The 12,373-nt window shown below is 43.3% G+C and overlaps 1 protein-coding gene and 1 long non-coding RNA gene across 5 annotated transcripts in view; one reads left to right on the top strand and one right to left on the bottom strand.

The window, feature by feature from the left end:
- The window catches only part of Ph4alphaefb (prolyl 4-hydroxylase subunit alpha-1), a 216,296-nt gene that overhangs the window by 142,496 nt on the left and 61,427 nt on the right, over window positions 1–12,373 (top strand). The window lies entirely within an intron of this gene.
- On the bottom strand, window positions 3,908–4,625 carry LOC143378913 (uncharacterized). The gene is made up of 2 exons (XR_013088384.1): window positions 4,336–4,625; window positions 3,908–3,958 (listed from the first exon to the last, which is right to left on the bottom strand). It is a non-coding gene; the product is annotated as an uncharacterized LOC143378913 (long non-coding RNA).

Genomic DNA, 12,373 nt, shown 5'->3' with positions numbered 1-12,373 from the left:
TCACTATTGACTAATTTTTTGTTAAATTTATTATATTTTATGATTTTTAGCTTGTATTTGATATATTGTAATAGGTTTTCCATAGATAGTAATTTATTTGTGGCTGATCGAAGCGGAACTTCTTACCCCTAAATGGGGCAAGTTGTTATCGCATTGGGGTAAGTTGTTTCTAAGATATAAGAGTTGCCTTTTAATGAAATATTTCATTTTCTAAGGAAATAAAACAGAATTTTATTAATAATGTTTATTTATGAAGGATCGGATCAACAGAAATGTATTATCTTTAAAAGAAAACTAAACCAATATAATAACCATAAACATTATGTTTGGTATAAAATTTCGAACGAATTGATCAAATATCGACGTTAAATAATCGAAATAGATAAACAAAAAATAATGATAGAAAAATATTTACTTATCTGGTGCGCGACTAATAGATTCTTGCTTACAACCACACGAATCGCTGTCGCGGATGCTATTAACATGGGCGACAGAGTGGCGTGATCAACTCACGCGAAAAAAATAATTTAAATTACAACGCTCTTTTCATTTTGAAGACAGAACCGTCGGAACAACTTACCCCCGGAACTTTTAGCCCCGGTCTCCCCTATTCGAACAGCCTTAATCGCTTGATAATATTAAATTACATACCCCAGTGGCACAAAACACTATAAAATAGGTTTAATTCCCTTTTGAAAAATTGAAGTGAAAATACATGTTTCATACAAAAGGTCCCACTTCCAAGTTTAATGACATACCTAGCTAGTGAAATAATTTTCTAGTCTGAAACAAAGCGGACATATTTCCTATGCTCATCTATGAAATTGTTATGAATTCTAAACCAAAAGGAATTTAATTCCATAGAATTACCCAAACGTACACTAAATTATAGTCGGGTTCAAAATAATTCAGAAGTTTAATTATTGCCCCCACTACTGACCCCTTTGATTTTGAAATTAGTGGTGGTCCTTGCAGCTTCAGAACAGAAGTATTTATATTATCAGACGTTTTAGAAGGTGCTGTCTGTAAAGCGACATTTCGACCACCTCAATTCATAAAATATTTTTCGCCGCCCAGCGAAATTCCTGTTTCGGGGTACGGCGCAGCGTGGAAAACAAGCCAGGGCAGAGGAGGAATTCCTAGTTTCGCGGTTATTCGCGCAGCCCATGCGCAAAGTGAATCACACGAAAGCAAATAATTTCTGCGCGCCTAGGAACGTCCCACGCGAATGTCCGCGAACCTCCAGAGAGGCTTTCCCGCGCGGATTTCCAGACGCGGTTCATTTTTCCGCTGGCTGCACCGCCGGCGCCCCTTTCCCGACGGATTTTCCAAATATTCGCGTGCTATTTTTTCGCCACGGAATCAGTGACGCTCGACGGCCACGCGACCTCGTCAGACCGGGGAAACAACACGCGCGCGGGCTGCCTGTTAAGGGGAGTGCGCGAAACAAAAAAAAAAAAATAAAAAAATGGGCGAAAAAACAGGGTACACTATCGCAGCGTAGTGTGCATACTGGGGAGGCCCTTTTTCTGGTCACCCTGCGAACAAAGAGGGACGCAAAAAAGAGAGGATACAGGTGGTGGGAAAGGGGATGAAGAAGTGGGAGCACTGAGAGTAAAATATAGGGGAAAGTGATTGAAATAAAGCGAGAAAAGTGGTGAAAAAGGGTGCTGGCCTCGAAGGGGAAAAAGAAGGGCGGTTGAGACAAAGAGAGAAAATGGGGAAGGTGAGAACAACGGAGCGATAAAGAGAGAAGCCGCTGGGAAAATAGGAGCTGAGTAGAAGAAAGAGAAAAAAGTGTGGGAATAGGTAAAAGGGTGCACAGAAAAGAGGAAGTAAAAGGAAAATGAAAGTCTCTCGAAAAATGGGAAAAGCAATGCAAAAAGAGAAAGACTGGTAGGAAAACGAGAAGCGGAGGAGGAAGATAGTGCGAGCTCTGTAATCCGAAAAACGACCGCGAATAGTTTCGCACCGGCGAGCTCTGGATCGACACCGTCGCGTTTCCTCGCTTAAATCATTATTTCCAGTCTACACGCTCCCCTCCGCCGATGTACGCAACGAGTAAATCACCTGCTCGAAACGGACTGGCTGGAAAATAGAGGGAAAATGTCGGTAGAGGCGACGGAAAAAACAAACGAACAGGAGAACCTCGAAAAAAAAAAAGGTGGGCGACACTCGAGCGCGGCGTGGTGAGCGAATCTGGAGGTTCGTGGTGGCGAGAAGAAAAAAAAACGGGGTGAAGTACGCGAATGGGGGGTTAAGAGGAGATGAAAAGAAGATGGGAGAACAGTGGGCAAGAAAAAAAGTGGAGCACGCTGGACGGGGGAAAGTGTGATTTCGCGAAGAGAACATAAAAGTCCAGCACAAGCGTGTGGGAATTGTTTCGAGGCTTTCAGAAAAGTCGAGAAATTATTAAAAAGAATGCAGGGGAAAAACGAACGATTGATCGCGAACTGAAATTTCATTTGCTGGCAGTGAACGCGTGCGACGAATGCTTCGATGCGTTAGTAAAATTCTGGTAAAAAATTCGTTGCGCTTTGGGAAGCATTTTGGAGGCTTCGAATTTGGGAAACTCGTGAATCGTGTTTCAAATTGGAGAATTCTTGGCGATCTATTTTTTTTTTTGCCAGGTGGACAGATTGCTTGCGAATTCATTGGCGAGCTAGGTAATTCCTCGTGAATTTTTTGGCGGATTGGAAAATTCCTTGCAAACTTCCCAGCTGGGTAAGGATTTCATGGCGAGCTTCCTAGCCGAGTGGAGAAATTGATTGGCAATTTATCTGCAAACTGGGCGATCAGTCGTGGATTTTTACGGAGCCTGAAATCTGCTCGAGTATTAGATCATTTCGAGTGTGCCTTTATGTGCGGGGGAGCTACGTAACACTGAATCCGCGATCGCTGTAAATCGTAACGGGAAGATTGCACGTGTCGCTCAGCGATGAAGTTTTTACGGTGTTGCATAAACTGCGGAATATAGAGTGGCGTCTTTGCGAGTCTCTTCCTTTCTATGGGGGCGATCGGGGCGGGAGTTGCTCCCTGGCGATCGAGCAAGTTGGAAAGTTCTACGGGCTGAGGCATCATATTGACTCTATCAACGGTCCATAATTTGTTTTCCGAGTTTCTTCGTAATCCATGCGTGAACTGATGTTGCGCAACTTTGGAAAAGTAAACAGCAACTTCGAAGTTACTGATCGCATAAAATAAAGTTTAGAAAAGATAAAAATCTTTTTTAAAACAACCCCTTTGTTCCGTCTTACTGGAACAAAGAGGGTGGCTCAGAGCGAGGTGGAAATACAGCGGTCCTTATTACCTGGCAATTGCTTATTTTAGAAGCGTTTTAGGGAGCATTTGCCTGCCAGATGTCTAATAGGTGGCAATCGACATCGTGCTATTTTTTTGGACACCTCGACCGTCCTCGCGCTGGGAAAATCCGTTGATTGCTCTGTCAGCGGGTAGTATACGGTAACTTCAAACCATTGACCACCGCTGGCTCGCGGGACAATACGGTCATAAAGGTATGTGTCCACTTGAGAGAACTCGCGCAAGTTACTCTCGATAGTTACTCTTAAATTGCGTGTCCACTTGAGAGCAATTTTGAAAATTTCTACTCTCAGGTAGGCGATAGAAAACTCGCCGGGAGCCTACTATCCGATAGAACTCTCAAAACCGTATCCACTAGAAATTGATCTGCGCCTGCTCTCTGCAGTTTCTCTCAGTTTCTTTTAAGCTGCGAAGTGAGGACGTGATTATAGATGTGCAAGAACTTAGTGCTTTGATTATTGCTTATAATATTTTAAAAAAGAGGAAGAAACAACGTAGAAAGAGAAATTGCTGGGTGGATGAAATGAAATAGTTATATATTTTGAGTTGGTTACAATAAATTGACGTACATAAAATGTGTCTCGCCACTCGGCTCGACGCAGACTGCCTCGACCGCGCAGTTGTCCCGGCTAACCGCCTAACAACACTTCCCTGGCAACGCCGTACCTTGCAACACTTCCCTGGCAACGCCGTACCTCGCAACACTTCTCTGGCACCGCCGTACCTCGCAACACTTCCCTGGCAACGCCGTACCTCGCAACACTTCCCTGGCAACGCCGTACCCCGCAACACTTCTCTGGCACCGCCGTACCTCGCAACACTTCCCTGGCAACGCCGTACCTCGCAACACTTCCCTGGCAACGCCGTACCTCGCAACACTTCCCTGGCAACGCCGTACCTCGCAACACTTCCCTGGCAACGCCGTACCTCACAACACTTCCCTGGCAACGCCGTACCTCGCAACACTTCTCTGGCACCGCCGTACCTCGCAACACTTCCCTGGCAACGCCGTACCTTGCAACACTTCCCTGGCAACGCCGTGTATGCCGCGACGCGAGCTTACTACATAACCCAGAAGACCTACTCTCGCGACAGCACTCGCAGAATACGAACCTGGTTCGTATTTCGGAAGCAACTGTCGGATAGTAATATTATTATGTATCCACTCGAGAGCAAGTTGCAACGCGTCCGATGTCTGAGAGTTGAACGTCGCTCTCCGACAGTCACTCTCGGACGTAGCGTCCACTTGCGAGAAATACTCTCGAGAGCTTCTCGCGCGAGTTTTACTCTCAAGTGGACACGTACCTTAAACCGCGACCCTGGCGAGACGCTCCGGCCGATCAACCTAGCGAGGTTTGGTAGCCAGATGCCCGGTCTTCCCTCCGCTACGTCACGAAGAAGGAGAGGATTCCTCCTCCATCACCTAAATCGCAGAGGGAAGGGTTCCTCCTCTTCAAGGAAAGCTGAGCCAATCAGGCATTTTGGCGCCTCCCAAAATTCAGATGTCTTGTGTCCACCTTTGACATCGAAAAGGTGGACAAGAGCAGAATTCAATCGACTATCGACTAACAAGGTTCGTCTGCTTGGATCGAGTCAACGTTCGGACTACAAGCGCGAACAGAGCAATTCCTCACAATTCGATCATCGTGCGAATCAGAATCTGTGCTCTAAACAATCACCTAATATTAGTTTGGCGGGTGATAAGAACGTCCGATTACACGCGTTCAGCAAAGTGAATCGGGCCTTACAACCCCCAAAGGAAACGTTAAATTTCCACGCGCGTGTCGGTACGAACACCCTTTTCCACTTAGAATAATAAATTCCACATTAAGTACACGAAATTTCTTAGAACACCACGAAAATTTCGAAGCTTCTGATTTGTCTTTATATACCTATCGAAGCGCAAGCTTCCCAGCGCAGATTACACAGCGGATCACCATCCACCAGGCGTAATCTTGTCGATCTTTTAGTGCAGGTCACTCCTAACGCCTGTTAAGTCCCAACGAGGTGCGGAATCGATTTAATTAGTGGAGAGAGGGGACTGCTACCGCGAAGGAGGTCTAATGGGAACGGAATAATACCAGTGCTCTCGGTATCGAGAAGTCGAAAGAACCGGCCGCGCAAAACGAGTGCAACAGAGAATTAACGCTTTCCCTCTCATTAACGTCATCCCCTCGCTAAGCAAAACTTCCGCGCGACGTTCATTAACGCCTCGTTTTATCCGCGATAATTGAACTTTCATCCCGCGGCACGCAAAGCATTCTGTCCTCGTTTCTGCTTATTCTCTGCTTGGGAGCCTTGCGGGGTTTAGTAGACGCAATCGTTTGCTGCGAATGAACGATAATGGAGACAAGAAGAGAGGGGAGATATTTGTTGTAGGTTAGAAGCGAGCATACTGTGAGCTCTGGGTAACGCCAAAGGAAAGAATAATATATGAATGTAACTGCTGTTATTCATTTAGGCTTGTTTAGGCTGGCAACACTGTTCCTGCGTAAAATTTCGATGCTCTAACCTTAGAATCGTGATTAGCGATATCAAACACCCTCAGAAACGTTAGTCCAAATTTACAAATTTTCAATGGCCACTATAGTGGCTAGCTCGGCCTTCTAAAGGTTAAATAAGTTACAGGTTATATAAGCGGGTGGCTAATTCATTGAATAGTAAAGTTTCCCATTTTGCCATCTTTTCTCTGAGCATGCGCATTGGAGGTGTCACTATTGCTTTGTATGCCTGCCGGTGATCGTTCAATATTGCAGGGAAGATACCCACCTGGGGAAACAGAGGGCACACCACCCCTTTTGCTATTCCAATTCACTGTGCGACCAATTAAATTAGAAAAGTTACTCCGTTTTAAGTAACCACCCCTCATTAATTGTTGGAGAAAGCATTCAGCACTATTTCCACGTGCTAATTTGCCGCGATACCCCAGCACCCTTGACTTCATCAAACTGCAGAGCCAATATTATTCCTTCCCCCCTTCTTCGACTCCAAGGATTCCTTATTAAGATCCAGAGGATCAACCAGCACCGTTGTCACTTCCATCAAAAGTCCCCGGGAAGAAAGGGGAAACTTTCCTGCTCTACGGTGCTCCTGGAGAACGGAGGCGTCTTCAAATTTCGCTCCCAGAAAATAGGAAAACTTAAGAAGAATGGGGGCTAGGCGAGGTTGAGGTCCGCGAGGACACCTTCCAGCAAACGAGGTGGCATTCTGTCGCGTTGAAACAAAAGGGCTTCATCTTCGACGCGGAATTTTCACGGTGCAGTAACGTCCCCCATCCCCTGGCGGAATAATTCCAATGTTCCTAGTCAATTTAGTTACACCCATCGAATTTCTTGCCGTCAAGAACCAAATTCCCAGCGCTACAATTTAATTGCCACTGCAGCGAAATTCAGTAAAATTCACAGCCCTATTTTCTACTCAATCTAGAGATGCGGTAGCGTCTCGACGCCAAGTACATGAAAGACACCCTGTATATTCCAACCTAACCTGAAACTTATGTTTTTAAATGGGATTCTTTTTGATGGGTTCATCAAAAAGCAGTTGGAAAGCACCTTTATGTACTTGCAGCTCATTTTGATTTCACATCTTTTTTTCTTTTGTAATTATTATTATCTTCTATTTCTTTGTAATTTATTTGATTTCACGTACTTGGCGTAATCTTTTTACTTTTTTGAAGTTTTCTTTTATGGTTTAATATACAGGTGGTCACCAATCGCAATTATCGGCTTGCTCCCTCAACAGATCCCCCCGTGCGGGTGTCCTCCAATCATACTTATCAACCGTGTCCTCTGAACGCCCATAGGCGGTCCCCGCACGGGTGGCTCTCATTGAACAGATACGTAGTCATGTACCACGGGGGTTGATTTACCAGCGAGGGCATTTCACCCAGGAATCTTTCAGGCACTCCGAAGTTCACTTGCTCCCTGGAGCCTCGAGCACATTCTTGTCCCTGGTTATGAGGTAGGAGCAGATTCTCAAAGTGCACAGTCGAGAGACAGAGATAGTGGGGCGGCGAGACATCAAGGGGCAAAAGAAGAGGAAAAGTGCAACAGCCCTCGGGCGAGAAAGGAAATTAAATGGCCGGGGAAGGGAAACATTAGATTTAAATTGACTGCAGGCTAAGCGCCTCCGCGCTTAATCTCTTTGTCGCGTTAACAATTCAAAGGGACAAGTAGTTCGAAAGGGAAAAAGGCGGGAGGGAGGGATCTGGAAAGCTTCTTACTTGGGGAGTTGCACGTGAAATTTTCACTGCGACGGCAGTTTGTTAGAAGTTGCTTTTCCCTTCCTTTAATTCGCCCTTTTAGCCCGGGCGAGGGCTGATTTTAAATTCATTTACGTGTGGAGCGCCTCAAGTTCTTTTGGTGATCTTTGAATGTAGCTTTAAGCGCGTGACACATTATTGAATTTAATTAACAGAGGCTATGATACAATTCCTATTAACTATTGAATAGTGGCAGATTTTTATACTGGGAGTTTTAAGAAAAGGGAGCTAACGTTAGGGATGAATTCAGTTTGCAGAAGTTGTGCAACAAGTTCATAGAAAAAATGTGTCATTATAAATCCCAGCACACTTGATTTTTTAAGTAACCTTCTTGACTACTTTCAAATCCTTCCATGTAGGGGAGAGCGGGGACAAACGTAACGGCGTCATGAAAGAAACATGCTTTGTCCCCCTTCCACAATCATTTCCAAAACGTTTGCTTTACACAGTTACATGTGTGTAGTGTCTCTTTTATTGTACCGAATGACGCTGAGTAGTAACACGAATCGTATTACCCTGGGCAAGCTAAATTTGTTATTTAGATCATTCAGGTAAGTTTCTCCTATTTTGTTTTTTTTTTTGTTAATATTCATAGTTAAACTATAGACATTATTCTTCGCTGTATCAAGGGAACTAAGTTTCGAATATACCTCACTGATAAGAACCGTGACATCCGGAACAGATAAAACAGAACGTCATGCGACCAATTTGCGATTATAAGTTGGTGTGGCCACGAAGGGTTAAATTCTCTCCCAATCAAATCTGACTCCTGAAAGCTAATTAAAACTACCACGATAACAGAGCCACAAAAAACTTCCCCCTCAACATCATTCCAATTCCCCAGCGAAACAATGAAAACATAAGAACGAATGTAAGTAACTCGAGCAGAAGTTCTTTATGAGAATGAATAAATCCGTTCGGTCAGTTGGAGGAAACAATATTTCCCGATGTCTTCGCCATTACATCCCCGCGAGTTTATGGTAGGCGGTTTAAAGTCGAGAAGTGGAGAAGAAACCCGAGAGGGGGCGGAGAAAAAAAAAACTGTCGGGGGTGAAAAGTTAGGAAAGTCGAGGTTAACGAGTTCGAACAAGCGGAATTGGATGACACGATGGAAGGATGGACGAAGAAAACCGAAGGAAAACATATGGTGAGCGAGGACGAGCGATCGAGGGGGGGTGAAAGGGGACGAAAGGGAGTGGGGGGTGGATCATCCGTCCTGAATTAAATTGGCCGCGGGCAAAATGCTCGTGAAACCGTGAAATTACCATTTTGAAGCCCGCGCCCGCTTTCAAAGCCATCTTTTTTGCAGGATCTGACAGCAGTTCCCCTATTGGTGACATTCGAGTCTCTTCCATTATCGTCGTCCACCCTTCGAACATCTGTACTTTCAGTGTGACCCAGGGTTAAGCTGTTTTTATGTTTTTTTTTCCCTGGGCAAGGTACAGGGGTGAGGAAGTGGTCCTGGGAAACGCAATAAAGAACTCGAAATGCTGCCGGGGTCTTGAGATCTTGAAACTTCGTATTTGATTGGGGGTTTAAATTAAACAAGAACTGATCTTGCGAAGTTGAAGTTTGAAATAAACCTGCAAATTCTCGGGTACGTGGAATATCCCCGCTAACGCTGAACCAGACACATCTGAAGTGCAAATTTTCAAAGTTTCGAAGCTAAAATATCATCCCAGTGAATTGGAATTCCACCCTGGGAAACTTATTTTTCAGAAATTCTGCTCATGCAATATTATTCCACGTGAAAAACCAGGCAACCTTCTACCTGATCAGATTTTCCTGTCCCCAGTCACTTTCAACTGACTCGGCAAAATAGCTTTCCCAACCCCCAACTTTCGAATGTAATTTCACCCCACAAACATGAATTCCCACCGCTAGAAAAAAAATATTTGTGTAGTACTTTTAAGTACCTCGCCGAGTGCCGAGTTCCATGAAAAATCAGCGTGTAACAGTCGAGTGATGTTCCTTTAAAGTCTGAGCACCGCCATGGTCGCCCAGCTTGTTAACGTGAAGGGAAAATCAGCAGCGCCGCGAAATACGCCGAAACAAACTTTGCCAATACCGGGAGCGAAGTTGCTGGCCTCGCCGGGGCGAAGTTGCAGGCAGGCAAGGCTCCGGAACGCTGGCTGCGTCTTTTATCGCGATTTGCCCGCCAGTGGAGCTCTTTCATCCATTTTTCCCCACCCCCGTAACGACGCTAATTACGCGTGACCGCAAATTAGCCTCGGGGCCCTTTCGCCGTCGAATCGTTTCGCGGCAACTTGCAGGCAAATTGAACGTGACCGCGGCCACGCGACAAAAGCTGCCGCGTTCGGCGACTCGATCGATCGATCGATCGATCGATCGCACCCCCTCGCATCCTGAATTTTCCACATTTTTGCTCCGGGGCCATTATTTCGAAGCACGTCGTTGTTTACACGTGTTTGGTTGTCCCTCGTGTCCCTGGCGTCAGATAGAAAACGTCGAGTGACACGGTGTTATTTTGTGCCCTCTTGTTTCCGGGCTTGAGAGGGGGAGCAGGGGCCCTTTGTTTCGCTGCTTTTCGTTTGCACAGAGAGAACCTAGGAGAACGCTAACAATGCTCGTTCACAGTCCGGCGTGTGGCCTTTTGAGGGGACGGACAGTGGCCTGTTCTTTGGAAATTTTCTGGTCGATATTTTGGTGGTGCTGGGGGCATTTTGGGGATTCGGTGGAGGGGTCGTTTTTTAGCGAGATGTGAGACTATTGAGATTTTATGACAGGGAATGGTGGGAGGCAATATTAACGCAAAGGGTCTAGCAGGGTAAGCATGGTCAAACGGCCCCCATGCCGATTCTTGGAGTTGTTATTTTTTAAACAATGATCCTTGCCTGAAACACCATTATGAAAAGTTTTAGATCGGTACCCCCCGTTTAAGGCTAATACGCGGGTAAACGCTCTTAACGTTATTATTTTTTGTCTCGGTTACTACTTAAGATACATAAATAAAAAAAAAATAGCTACATACTAACTGTATTTTATATATTTTTCTCTAAATTGTAAATCATTTATTAAGGGTAGAAAAAAAATTATTCTTTGGGGGTGGTTTTTGGAAACAACCCTTTGAGTAACAACCTCTAAAACAAATCTAGAATAATGCTCTGTTATCGAACTATTATGTATAAAAACTGAAGATGATCGAGATGGTGGAACACAGTTAAATAATTTAACGAAGATCATAATATTATAAATATGTGGGGTTTTGTGACCAGAAAGAGGATTTATCGCGAGCCTGAGTACGTGTCATTTAAATGCGAATGGAAGAAACGATTGCGGTTCATTTGAGAGATCGAAGTGTGATGGTAATGGTAGCTGCGGAACAACGTGCATGCGCTAAATACGAATATTTCCCAGATATTAATATTTGTATGGAACTTTACCTTGAATATGCATTAAAGTGAATATAACCCATAAAAAACTTGAAAAATATAAAAAAAATACGCCAAGTACATGAAATCAAATAAATCACAAAAAATAGAGGATAATAATAATAAAAAAAAAGAAAAAAGATGTGAAATGAAAATGAGCTGCAAGTACATAATGGTAGTACTGATATCGCGGACATTTTAATTAACCCATAAAAAAGAAACCCATTTAAAAACGTTGTCGGAAATTAATATCTTTACAAAATTAATGATATACAAAAATTGCGCCAATTATAACAATGGCTATTTATACAAAGAAAAAAATGTATTAAATAATATTAAGCAGATATATTTTTATACAAAGAAATATTTAATACGAATAAATATTTTATTCAAAAATACTTGGCGCTGCGCTCCGAACTGGTGTTGCTAAACTGAATAAATGTGTATAAATTGCATTAGTTAATCATTTTCTTTCTTTCTTGTGTGTGCGTTCATGAATGTGTGTATGTGTGCGTGCGCATATGCTACGTATGACATTAGAATTAAATATATGTATAATAAATCTGACTGCGTTTCTAATATGTATATGTTTATGTATTTTAGATTGTAAGGGAGTTATTGTAAATTATTAATACGAGGACAATTAACATTTTTCTGTTTCGCAGCGCCAAGTATTTTGAATAAAATGTTTATTCGTATTAAAATATTTATTTGTATTTATCATTACCTTTATGTACGTGCAGCTCATTTTGATTTCACATCTTTTTTTATTTTATAATTATTATTATCTTCTATTTTTTATGATTTATTTGCTTTCATGTACTTGGCACAATTTTTTTACTTTTCTGAAGTTTTTTATGGAGTATATCATACAGTATATTTCTAATCTTCGAGACCAATGGTTTACATATTCTGAAATAAGAGAATTATAGTGTGACATACAAATATTAATATCAGAGAAATATTCGTAGAATATAACGTGGGAAATGTTATCAATATCACTATTGATGTCAGTTTCACACGATTTTTGGTTTCTATAGATACTTAATCTGCATTTATTGCAAAGTACAGATCCAAATGTGATAGTGTTGAGACCCTTTTGGGGATTCAGTACTTCATACTCTCATCGCCGAAATTTTCAAAAGTTGCTATTCCAAAGCAAGAGAGTGAGAGAAATAAAAAAAGACCACGCAAGCAACAGCCTGCGCCGAGGCCAGCTTCCCTGTTGCTCCTGCTTAGCGGTCCATTTCAATTAAGTCGAGGACAACGGAGGGAAGAAAGAAAGCAGGGAAGACGGATAGCAAGACGAAGGAAGGGGGGGCCAAACAATCATCCAGCATTCCATGCCAGTTCACCCAGCGTCTGGGCGCGTCGAAGGGAAAAAGGGAAGCGTAGAAGT

This window comes from Andrena cerasifolii, chromosome 2 (genome assembly GCF_050908995.1).
Source record: "Andrena cerasifolii isolate SP2316 chromosome 2, iyAndCera1_principal, whole genome shotgun sequence".
Taxonomy (NCBI): domain Eukaryota; kingdom Metazoa; phylum Arthropoda; class Insecta; order Hymenoptera; family Andrenidae; genus Andrena; species Andrena cerasifolii.
This window is presented reverse-complemented; position numbering and strand designations above follow the sequence as displayed.